The sequence below is a fragment of the Fundulus heteroclitus genome, chromosome 24 (genome assembly GCF_011125445.2).
Source record: "Fundulus heteroclitus isolate FHET01 chromosome 24, MU-UCD_Fhet_4.1, whole genome shotgun sequence".
Taxonomy (NCBI): Eukaryota; Metazoa; Chordata; class Actinopteri; order Cyprinodontiformes; family Fundulidae; genus Fundulus; species Fundulus heteroclitus.
In genome coordinates this window covers 19,590,838-19,602,864 of record NC_046384.1, presented here as the reverse complement: position 1 = coordinate 19,602,864, position 12,027 = coordinate 19,590,838, and the positions used below count along the sequence as shown (strand labels likewise).

The 12,027-nt window shown below is 45.4% G+C and overlaps 1 protein-coding gene across 4 annotated transcripts in view; it reads right to left on the bottom strand.

Moving 5' to 3' along the window:
* The window catches only part of vangl1 (VANGL planar cell polarity protein 1), a 58,386-nt gene extending 47,807 nt beyond the window's left edge, over positions 1–10,579 (bottom strand). Inside the window, exons 1-2 of one of the 4 annotated variants that reach the window (XM_021323236.2) lie at positions 10,418–10,579; positions 9,403–9,507 (exon numbers count right to left, since the gene is read on the bottom strand). The gene's annotated coding sequence lies outside the window, so the exon portion shown is untranslated. Of the gene's footprint in view, positions 1–9,402; positions 9,508–9,677; positions 9,699–10,417 lie in introns of those variants that run through there. The other 3 variants (XM_012875844.3, XM_012875845.3, XM_021323238.2) reach the window with 3 other exon arrangements.
* Positions 10,580–12,027: the final 1,448 nt, after the last annotated feature.

Here is a 12,027-nt window from a genome sequence, read left to right as displayed (position 1 = left end):
TCATCCGCGCATGTTAAAAAACAAAATCCGTCCTTAACTGGTTCTTAACGGCCTCCCAGGGGGCCCGCCCCGCCGGCGATCCCCGAGAGTCCTGCTCAGAGCATCGGACGCTTCTCCCAGAAATTAGAGGCTCGCTAGCATGGGTTCACACGCCGACTCAAACGGGGTGTGAAAAAGGGGATTCATCTTGGCCACGAGAGATAAACCACGCTGCTGAGGCTGCAGTGGGAACTACAACACATGCATTTTCTATTTTTTTCAGATAGAATATTTGGATCCACGTCCCTTTCTTCTGAATCCACTAAATAAAACCCAGTGCAACAAATTTCATCATACAAGAAAACCTCTGAGTTTACGCAGCCTTTTCCTGGGCTCACCCTGACCACTCAGCAATCTCCCCTAGAGTCCCGTTCACCCGGTTACGCCAATAACTGTGCATACATCCTTACAGCCTTATGCAGATTGGCAAACAACTTGGGGTCAAGAGGCCATGCCTAGGGGTCCGTCGACATGCGGCGTGAGAGAAGGCTGGAAGTGAACCCACGACTTTTTAATTGCGAGATTACAACCGAGTTGCTCTCAGCTTGAGGCGTCACCTCGTCTCCTCTCTCCCCTCGTCCTCCTCCCCATCTTTTTAAGTCTTCCGACTCCAGCAATGAGCACATTGAGCGCCTGGGACCTGACGGACCGATACGTAAGTAGTGGCGTCTGGCATCTTACCATCACTGTGGTTACCGCCTTGTCCTGCTCTCAGAGAGCGCCCCGCGCAGGTCCCGTGTGATTCGCTAGAGGTTCGTCGCCCGGCAGGACAACAACCCTGAACACAACGAAAGAGCAGCAATGAAATGGCCCAGATCCCGACGATCGTGCCCCACTTTTGTTGGTTTGTCAAATAAAACACAGTGATGTTTGACGTTCTGAGGTGAAGAAGTGCTAGCCTCGTGAGACCATCCTGATCTCGCGAGCTTTCAAGGTTTCACTCGCAGATCAGTCTGGCTACTTTCCGTTAAAGAAAATTTGGAGCCGTTCACCAAACGAACGTCCAATCAGCGTTGGCTTTGAGGCGGGTTGAGGTGTGACGCAACGAGAAGCGCGACAGTTCAGTCTAAAGAACATGGCGGCTTCAGCCGATGAAACTAGCGTTAGCGTGGCTATCAAGCAAGTTTTATCGGAATTACAGAGTATTTCTTTGCTGAGCTAACGAGCCTTTACCTGCAGCAGCAAGAGTAGCTTGGCTTGTGGTTGTGTTTTCGTCGTCGCTGTTACGTGCGACGACGAATCTGATTGGTTCATTTGGCCCGTCTATCACCAACATAGGCCAATCAGCTAACCAGTATTTTCGCCCCTTCCCAAAATTACTTCAACGGAAGGTTTCCAGATGGATATGCGGAGCAAATCCACCTGGCAGAGTCAGGTTAAAGAAGTGTAAGGTATGAGCACCTTGGAAAGGCACCGCACGCACCTTTCAAATCATCCCTGCATTGGCGAGCTTCACGTGTCGGAGCAATTTCCAACATGAACACCTGCCTCAACCCTGTTAGAAGCAAGAACCCGCCACTAAACGAGGGATTAATGAGGTTAAATGAGTGTGGGACTCGTTTTCAGGGAAGAGCAGCTAGGTTAAAAGCCAGTTCAGTATCTGCCACTGGAATAGAGGATTTCCTAAGCTGACCGTTTTAGTTACGTCAGTTTAGTCAACGTGAGCCCAAAGCAACCCCGGCGCTGAGCTTTCACACCACAGCGTAACAGGATACGCCAGAGTGCTCTGTGTCTTTGCAGAGGCAGAAAAAAAACATAAACGGGCAAGTGGAACCAAATCGGGAGCTGAAACAGGAATCCCCTTCTGCGGGAGGGAGCGAGCTGGGACCCCCGCTGGGCTGCAGCATGTGGTGGAACAGGAACCCAGCAATCGAGCTTGAAGAGTACACACTGCAAAAAGAGAACTAAAAATAAGTAAAATTTTCTTGATTTGAGCAGGTAAATAAAATTATTTGCCAATGGGATGAGTATTTTTACCCCTAAAATAAGATAATTAGATATTCCGCACTTGAAATAAGACGATGGAGATGAATTGTTCTTATTTTAAGTGTATAAATCTTATTCCATTGGCGAATAATTTCTTATTTTTAGTTCTATTTTTGCAGTGCAGCAGGACCTGACTGGACCCAGACTTTATTTAAGGGTATTAGAGTAGGAGGGCCAGATTGTAAATCTACGCCCTAATTTTTAGCATTTTTTGAAAAAATGTCCCAACGTAATTATGCACCACTTTGAGCCGCTCCAGTAAAACACAACGCAGTCTGTGGCTCTTCTGCGAAGGACTCCGCATAAACTTGTACGGTGATACAAGCTTACCCCTGAGACGAGGAAGACTCTTTCGCAAACAGAAAGGATAAGAAAAGCCTTTCATCTTAAGAAAAAAACCAGCAGCAGAGCCCCGGGCCGTCTGCTGTCAGCGGCTGGTAGCCAACAGTCCCGCGCGGCTCCACGTTTCCCCTCACGTCCAATCAAAGCAGCTGGCAGGGTCGGACCGTCGGCAGCTCCAGCGGATGCATGTAAGCGCCTTCCCCTTGCACTCCGACATGCTGACTTTGGCAAAGTGTCAAGCAGCTTCACTCGAGTCGGTCTGAGCCGCCCTGCTGTCGTGGTTGCGAAAAGAAGAAAAGGGAGATTCACCTTCCTGCGATCATTAAGCGGGAGAAATTAGAGGGACGTGCAGTAAGGCGGAGGATGCGTGATGCTAGAGGCCCGTTTCTCCTCCGAAGGAAAAGTCCTTCTACAAAAATAGGACTATCCACGTCCCAAAAGATTAATAAAGGTCCTCAAATTAAGAGTTTGATTTAATGTCTCTAAAAAGAAAGAAATCTAGTTTTCTTGGTTGCAAGATGCTTGAATTGGTACCTGAAGCCCTCCAGTGGATTATAGAGCCTTCAATCAAACCAAGGGAGACAGACTGAAATGCTTTTTACGATAAAAAACATGAACATATAACCCTTATTCTCCATTCTCTTCACTGGCTCACCCTCTCTGCTCGTATCATCTACAAAATCTCTCTGCTTACCTTCCCGTGCCTGCATGGTAACGCGGCCCCTTATTTAAAAGACCTGCTCATCCTTCAACGTCCCTCACACCCTCTCCATTCTCCCAACACCGACCTTCTACACATTCTCAAGACTCGATCCCGTACCATAGGATTTTTCCTGAGCCGCCCCACGGCTCTATAACTATCCGCCTCCACATCTGAGGTTTCTACACATTTTCAAACGGGCCTTAAAACCTTCTTTACCCAATGTTTTAATGGCCTCCTTTAAATGCTTTGTTTTGCTATTAGTTGTCTTGCATTAATTGGCCTCGAAGCTTTTACTTGTGTATTTTATCTGCATGTTAATGTCGTTGTTGTTTCGATATCGACTGTAGCACTTAGAGATTAGCTGGAAATGTAAAGCGCATCACAAATAAAATGAGTCTTTTATTATTTGTAGTGACTATTTGTCCATAAAAACCACACCGGAAAAATACGTAAGCGCGACCAAACTCAAGGTAAATGTAACTGAAACAGTGACCTGATGCATCGTGGGTTGCTGGTTTACGCCGTAAAATGGTCCAAAGAGGCAGTTCTGAGGTGGGTTGATTCCAAGTTGGCAGGCAAACAACACGGTAGAGGTCGACCGATTTATCAGCTGGCCGATATTTTTGGACGATATTTGCGTTTTCTTCCTGTATTGGTATCGGCCGATGCTGATTCATAGCGTATTCAGCAGCCATGCTTTGAGATCATGTGACGCGCATACGTTGCCACGCCATCCCTGGCAGAGAGTGGATGGTAATGTTGTAAGACTGGGTGCCGATGACAAAAGTACGTTTTCAACTTCTAATGTAGTTTTAAACTGTCTAATGTAGCTGTGTCGGCCCTTTGAGAGTCTGCCTCCGTCTCACTGTGCATCTAAAAACCCACGTCTGACCTCCAGCTGGTGCGCTATTGGTAATAGTACTTACCAATCACTACGCATACAGCATCTAACGCTACAGAAAACAATGTCCATACACTGCAACGGTGGTCAGTGTTTTTTTTCTTCTCCTTCTTACCATTGAACTAAAGAAGCTCTTTTCTCACTGTGACACGGTCATTAGTGCGAGCAAAGCGCTGCCATTTTTTTTCTTCTGTGTAGCTTTCAAACTGTGGTCTGACGCTGATTGTTAATATTGGCTGGTTTAAAGTCAAGTTTTGAGACTTATGTAAAATTTATTATCATTGTCCTTTTTATCATTTAAATACAGGAAGAAAAAACAATATCGGCCTAAAAAGATTTGGCCCAAAAAAAAATCTGCAGCACATATCAGGTATCGGTTAGACTGATGTCAGAATAATCGGTATCTGTATCGGCCTTAAAAAACCTGGATCGGTCAATCTCTCCTGCTCTGGCTTCTCTATAACAATCTGACTGACTGACAAAAAAAAACATCTGACCACCCACTTGCCTGCAGACCCACCTGAAGCCTATGCCCCTAACAAAATAAGCATATAAAATAAACAAGTTACTAATAAACAAATGTATTCTACATAACTATAATTAAGCAAAAAAATACTAACTAGAAGTCAATCAACCAGAAAAAAAGCACATTAATAAACGAATCAACTAAATTCAGAAACAGCTCCTACATTCGTATTATTAATATTAAAAAAGAAAACCTAAATAAATTGTCTCTATTAGGGCAGAACACCATCAGAAAACATTGTGACGGCGATATCAGGTGTGATATACGCATGTTTTCTTCTTTCCTCTCTTTCTAGGTGAGTATTGCGCATGACGATACATTTGTGATAAATTGTGCAGCTCAAGTCCCCATGGCACATGTGGCACCAATTGATCAGCAAGTAAACGCGATCTGCCGCTTTGTGGGCGAACGTTCCCTGATTGGTGAAGATCTATATCTGCCCTGCAGTGAAGCAAACCTGACGCTCCTGTTGCGTTAAAATCTCTGGAACGAGGCACGGATTAGATGTAGCGGAGGTTTTTTTATTCGTTTATGGTGCTCTTGCAACAGAAATTACAACTGCACCTTCAACTAATAAAAAAAAAAAATACCTTGTTTCTTCTCATTAAAATCAAATCTGACTAAAGCGGCTAATCCGTGTTATTTTCCCGTGCTGAGCTGATCGGGACTAGTTTACGAGGCCGACCTTTTCCGAAGCCGCGCCGGGATGGGAGGCGCACGGCTCGGTCACACCCTGACCCCTCGCTCCCCTGCGCCCGGAGGTGAACTTTCACAGGCTGGACGAGAGATTAAGGCAAGTCTGGCTGCGGCGGTCACGTGATCAGGAGTTACTGAACCGCGGAGGTTGACCCGGTCCTCAACCTCTCTGAACGCGTGGGAGTCGAGGAAAGGACGAGACGGGCGCCTCCGGTTTCCTGCTGTACGGTAGCAAATCAGGCATCTAATGAACCAATATAGAGTATAATTATGAAGTCAAAGACAAACCCCTTTACTGTAATGCCCCCACATAAAAGCCAGTCTATCCAACTGCCTTTAGAATCCCCTGAATCAGCAAATAGTCTGCCTGTGCAGGATTTGATATCAGCATAAATACAACTGCATGGTGAAAGCCTCGACCCAAACTGACAGGCTGGACAAGGAGAACATTCATCAGAGATGCAGGTCTATGCTAACCCCCGTGATGCTAACCACAGCCCAGGCGGCAGCAGCTGTCTGCAGGGCGACTATTGGCCAAGTACTGCACAGGTCTGCGCTTTAGGGAAGAGCGGCAGGAAGAGAGCCACCAGGAGTCCGGTTTGAATGCCGCCGCACGCCACGCGGAGGAAACGATAACCCCGTGGACAGGGGCGGTTCTAGACGGGGGCCAACAGGGGCCCGCGCCCCTGTAGAAATGGCCTTGGCCCCTGTACTAAAAGCATGATGTTAAATAAACTTCTCATAATTATTTGCAATGGCAAAGAAACCATAACTGATTGGTCACTTTGACCAATATTATTTTTTTACCTATACAGCTTTACTCTAAAAAGAATTTAAAACTTAAGATGTTTCACGTTTAGCTTTAGCCGAAAGTTTTCAACTGCTAGATCAGGGGTCTGAAACCTGCAGTTCCAGAGCCACAAGTGGCTCACTTAATATTATTACACAGTTAAATACTGCTATTTTATTGTTTTAAATGTTTTTTGTTCTGTGCCCCTGTGAGAAAAACACTGGCCCCCACCTTGCCCCCCCCCCTGGTAAATTTGGTCTAGAACCGCCCCTGCCCGTGGAAGAAGCTGCTCCAGGTGGTTGGGGAGAAAAGCTCTGGATAATTGATGGCCTGACGTGAGAGAAGACTTTTATCGGTGATGAATCTGAGCTACCGGCACGCAGCTCATTTGCCCGTCTCGGCGACAGCTCTGCCTCTCGCCTCCTGCCCCCATAGCCACGCAACACCCTCATAGCGGCGCCTGCATTATCGCAGCGATGACACGTCTCCTCATGCGGTCACACGGGACGAGTCGCTGCCGGAGTCCTGACCTGGTCACGGAGGCAGGGAGACGACGGCAGGCCCTGTTGGCCCTGGAAGCCACTGGATACTCCCAATCCACATCCCCCTGCTCCCATGTTAATTACAGATCCTTATCAACACCCCTCCCGTCTGCAGCGAGCATAAGCCATGTGGCGGTGACTCGCTCCAAACCCCGCGCCCCGTTCACAGTTGGCCTCTACCTGTTGCATTTTTTTTTTATTTTTTTTTGCCCCAGCTGTTACTAGGCAACCACTGTGTGCTGATCCTTGCTCACAGGTCGGATGTTGACGACTGCGGGAGCTGCCGATTGTTACAGCTCGTCTGGTTGGCAACCGTTTAAAGGAAAATGGCAGGGGGGGGAGGGCATCTTTCGCTTTACGCGTAAAAATCAATCGGGTCGCAAGCTTGAACGCACGGAAAGGCAAGAGCACGCCGAGCCCTTTCCCAAAGAATTCACACTTCTGAGCAATTCGTCGTGTTAGGAAAGGCTCGACAGACAGTGTTGCTGAGAAAACCTCTGGGGCGGACCGGATTTTTGAAGGCAGCCGGGTTCTCTGGGTGTTTTTTTTTGCGGGTATCAGAGTGAAAGGGGGCTGAATGCAAATGTCTGCCACGCTTCTCAGAATAAAAATAAAAGGCAAACCTTGCATAATTTCCTTCCACTCCTAAATTATGCTCCCCCCCCCCCCCCACCCCCGTTTTCCGTCTGGTTTTTACGCAGGTTTTTAGAGGCATGTGTTGTAAATAGTTGTGTTTTGGGGCCAGCTTTAAAGAAAATGACTTTCCAACCTTCTTCTACCTAAGGGAGAAGTATAAATCAAGTTGAACCGAGTATTCTACTCACATTCAGCATGTATTTGTAAACCGTTTCCGGTTCATTTTGTTTCTTAACTCAAACATAACGCGTATAACTTCCTCCGCTAATAACTCGGTACTAGCAGCACAGCGGAAGGCCAGAAGCGTGTTTCCATGAGAGCAAGGAAGCTAAAACCGTTTTAACTGAATGTTTCAGATAATCAAGCAATCAGCAAGAGATAATCTGGTAAACACAAAATGCAGTTTTCAAATGTCGTTTCTTGGGTTTTTGGCGGCGATGTCTGATCACACCTGGCCCTATGTGGGGGGAGGGGGGGGGGGGGGGGTTGCATATTCCCCTAATCTTAATTACTGGTTTTGCCACTGCGGTTTTGCGTTGTCATGGCTGCCAATGAGTCTTTAACATCACTGTGGAGGACTTCTGGCCCACTTTCCTTTGGAGAATTGTTTCAATTACGTCAAAGTGCCAAGGGTACAAACAGCCTGTTTAGGATCAGGCCACAGCATCTCAACTAGATTTAAGTGCCCAACCTCTTTTGGTCGAATCAACAGAACTGAACTTAAAAGGAAATTTGGTCTGCCGTTGTAGGTACCAGATTGACTCGGGCTGCCAGATTGGCTCGGGTGCTACCCGATGACGTCTACATATGGCAACTCAACTCAAACAAACTAGATTATGCCTGCGGTCTCCATTTGTTACAAATCAATTTTATTTTGTTAATTTACGGTTATTTTCCTGTAAATTAGTCGAGGCATGAAAACTTTTAACATCATTTTGGAATACTTGTGTGGTAGTCGGACAATTTAATCAGTAATTTTGCAGGATGAAAGAAGTTACAACCATAGAGAAATTCAATTCCTCCAATTTTTTTTAAGTTGTGAAGGGAAACTAAACCATAAACTCATTTCATTTTTAATAAAAGTCAGCAGCCAAATTTTATTTTATCACGGCATTCATCACTGTAAAATCAATAACGTTCATTCCTCCTTTTTGTACTGATGTTGTTCTTTCTGATCACATATTTTTTTATTATTCCAGATGAAATTGTGATGAATTTGATTTTTTTTTTATTGTGGTATTTGGTACAATTAAGATATATGCTGGATAAATTAGTCTGGCTAGCCCTTCCATTTTTGTTAACAATATTCTTCCAAACATTGAGCCAATTGTCAAATATTTGTTGTTGTTTTTTTATTTATTTGTAAAATGGCTTGAATATTTGTTCAAGCTTTTGAGAAAAAAGAAACCGCTAAATTAACTTAATAAAATTGATTCGTTACAAATGCAGACCGCGGGCTCTATGTAGTTTGTTTGAGTGGCGTTGCCATAAAGTGACGTCATCGGGAGGCGCAGGGACCACGGCGATTTTCTTCGTAAAATTGTCCGTTTACAAGCCGCAATCCCGCTCTCGAATAAAACCTACACCCCGCTATAATTACTTTAGTAAGTCGTCCAGACCAATTACAATATTTTGCGCAATTGAGCAAACGTTAAACCAACAATGTATAGTGACGTCATCAGAAGGCGCAGGACCCGAGTCAATCTGGCAGCCCGAGTCAATCTGGTACCTACACCGTTCTTTAGGTATTATTCTGGGTTATTTTCTGAAATTCAGGATGCGTTTAAGCTCCAAGTTAAAAATTGCTTTGTAATTCCAAACTTAATGGCTTTATTTCCCATCTTGGTTTATTTATATCAGGGGAAGGGGTGTTTTTTTTTTTTTTCCGTTTTGGTATCGTTTAGCTAGCTTCATGCGGTCCTTCAAGTTCTATTTAAGCTATTTAAGCTATTTTTGATTCTATGTGTCTTGGTGTGTCTTGGGAGACTAAATACAAAAAAGAGTGAATCAAGCTAAATTTGTTAGTTACCAAAGAGGGACTAACATTTGCACATAGCACTAACATAATAGGGAGGTTTGAATAGCTTTCTGATTCCTTTGGAAAATGAATTCATCATTTAAAAAGTGCTTGTCACATTTCAATCTGACACATACTTTTTCCCCAGCTTCAGAATAGTAAATTATGCTCACATGCATATGTCCAAATATGCGTTATGTTTAAGTGGCTTTTTGGCTGCTTACCGAGGAGGAACACTTGTTGCCAGACGCCTTGTGTGACGTCACAAGAGGCATGTGCAGGGAGAAAGCTTGTTTTTGGGGTAGGTTTGGTCTTTTGAGGAATAAAACCTAAAAACACAATAAATAGAAACTCTGAATATGATGTATGTGTGTATAAAGAGGACAAACTAAATTTTAGTGAGTTTTGTCGGTTCAACAGAACAAAGTCCTTCTAGCGCCTTTAAAAGTAGCCAGCTGAACTATCTGACCGGAACCAGGTTTGCCCACCTTTACCCTACCTGTGACCCAGCGGCGGGCGAACCTGCAGGCAGGAAACTCCCTGGTTCCACCGTGGCCTCCGGTGCCCCCGCTCCGCCTCCCCCCCGGCTTACTCGTTTCTCTTTTTAAACACCAACAACAATAAAACAAACCACCAATATTACAAATTCGCGTCCAAACCGCTTTTACGGCTGGTCGTCGTGGACAGGGAGCTCGGGTCTCGCGTTAGTTCCCGTCAACTCCGCCGCCGCAAGGTTTCCAAGCGGTACAGCCGAGCTGCGGCGCACCGGTCGGGGGGTTGAGTGCGGCTCCATTCAGCCGTGAAAAGCGCTGCTGAGTCCCCCCTCTAGTCTCGCAGAGCTTGGGAGACTTTCTGCCCGACCATGACGCTTAAAGTCAGCATTTATGTTCGCAAAAAACTCGACACTGAAGCGAAATGTGTATGAACCCGGTTAGCTGTCCGTGTTGATCCAGTTTCACATGAAAGTTGAAAGCATTCTCTTCCACACAGGTAGGAAACACACCAAGGGCGTGTTCCCAAGTCTGCCCTTTCAACTACAACAAAAAAAAAACATACACACTAAGCCTATTACAGCTAATATCTATTAGCACAAGCAGCTAGAAGAGCTAACCCACATTCTTATGCGCGTCGGGGACGTTTATAACGTTCAACGCCGAGCTGCAACACACAAGTGGGTCCGCACGGCAACATCTGCAGACCAGTAAAAAAAAAATCAGCTGTTATGGAAACGCAGCTCACCCTTTGTCGGCGGAGATATCATATCATGGCCGCAGTTGATCATTTATCCGGGTTGTAAAAAGAAACAGTTCGCGGCGAGGTACAGCTGGAGACAGCCTGTGGTAACCAGGAATCACCCTGGCAGTCAGGAATTTCACAGGGGGCAGTTCTCCTCGGGAAGACGGGGGTGGTGGTGTAGTGCCTACACGTGGCGGTAGGGGGCGTTTTACCCCCACCAGGACCAGCGCTTCATCCACACGGTAGGAGCACGCTGCCTGTGAACTTATTTGCAAAAGTATTCACACCCCCTTGAACTTCAAATGTTGCAAAAGACTTCAAAGCCTTTTGGAGTTTTTTATTTGACACAAAGTAGCAACTAATTGTGAAGTGGAAGGAACATTTGGGATGGTTTTCCGACATTTACCACAAATGCAAATCTGAAAAGTGCGGCACGCATTTGTAATCGGGTACAGTGTCCCAGCCTTTCTTTTTCACTTCCTGTGAGCGACACGAGTTTGCAGTTGGGCCGGCCATCACTTCACACTACCCAACTGCTTCCAGATGCGCCAAAGAAATTAAAGGTGCATAGCCATGTTATTAGATATTTTTATAAAATGTATACATCAGTAGCTCACATTGGTTGCATACAAAGTTTTTCTGAAAGATAATCCCGTCCTGCTGGCGTATTAGTTGTTATTTTGGCATTTTATGCTTTGTTCTTGCTCAATGTGTTAGTAAATAAAGCCCTTTTGTGTTTATTTATGATTTTAACGGAGGTACCTCCTGTGCATGCACAGCAGGGGTTAAAAAAAAGGAAGCGGCTAACGGCTATTAGCATCTCCCGGCGAAAACAATGAAGAAAGCTCCAAGATCCAGTGAAAAAAAAAGGTGCAAAAAAATATGATTCCAAGAAGGAAAAGACTGGAACATCGCTGGGAATCTAATCTGAACATTGGTGTTCACTGAAGCGGACGCTAAACCCGCTGAGGATCTGATGTGACCGCAGAGCTGATTGGCGTCAGTAAATGTTCTGATATGAGGCTCTTAAAGTTGCTGTAGATCGGCGTATTTGATTAATGACGGTCTTCGATTATAACAGATTATTTTGAGCAGTATGAAGATTAAAATGGGATTTATATTTGTGAAAACCGTGCTTCTTTCTCCCCTTTTCCCTCCACGTCACCCGTATGCACGGCCATGTGTTTGTCCGTGGCATAAAACCCAGAGACGAGATGGGAAAAAGTTGGAAAGCGTAGACTTTCCGAGGACCGTTATTCACTCACAGCACAAGAACCCGCCCATTTTCCTCCTCAAACGGGTAATGTTTTTGTCACAGTCGGTGAGGCAGAATAAGGTAAACAGTTGACACTCGGCCTAAGGCAGCCAAACAAAGAGTGGAGCGATAACAATCTGCCTCGGACTCAGTGGGTGAAAAGAGAAACACTGAAGCCAGCAAAGCCTTCAGGCCACCTCAATCTAGAAAAAAGAACATCATCTTTTGCTTTTGGGGCAATCATTTTTCTGCATGACCAAATTTAGTCGGGACTGTTAGTTTACTCACTCGGGGCGCTGGTCCACTTGCTCACCTGAGGGAAATGTGGTTATGTGACTCTAGTTGATAATATGTAACG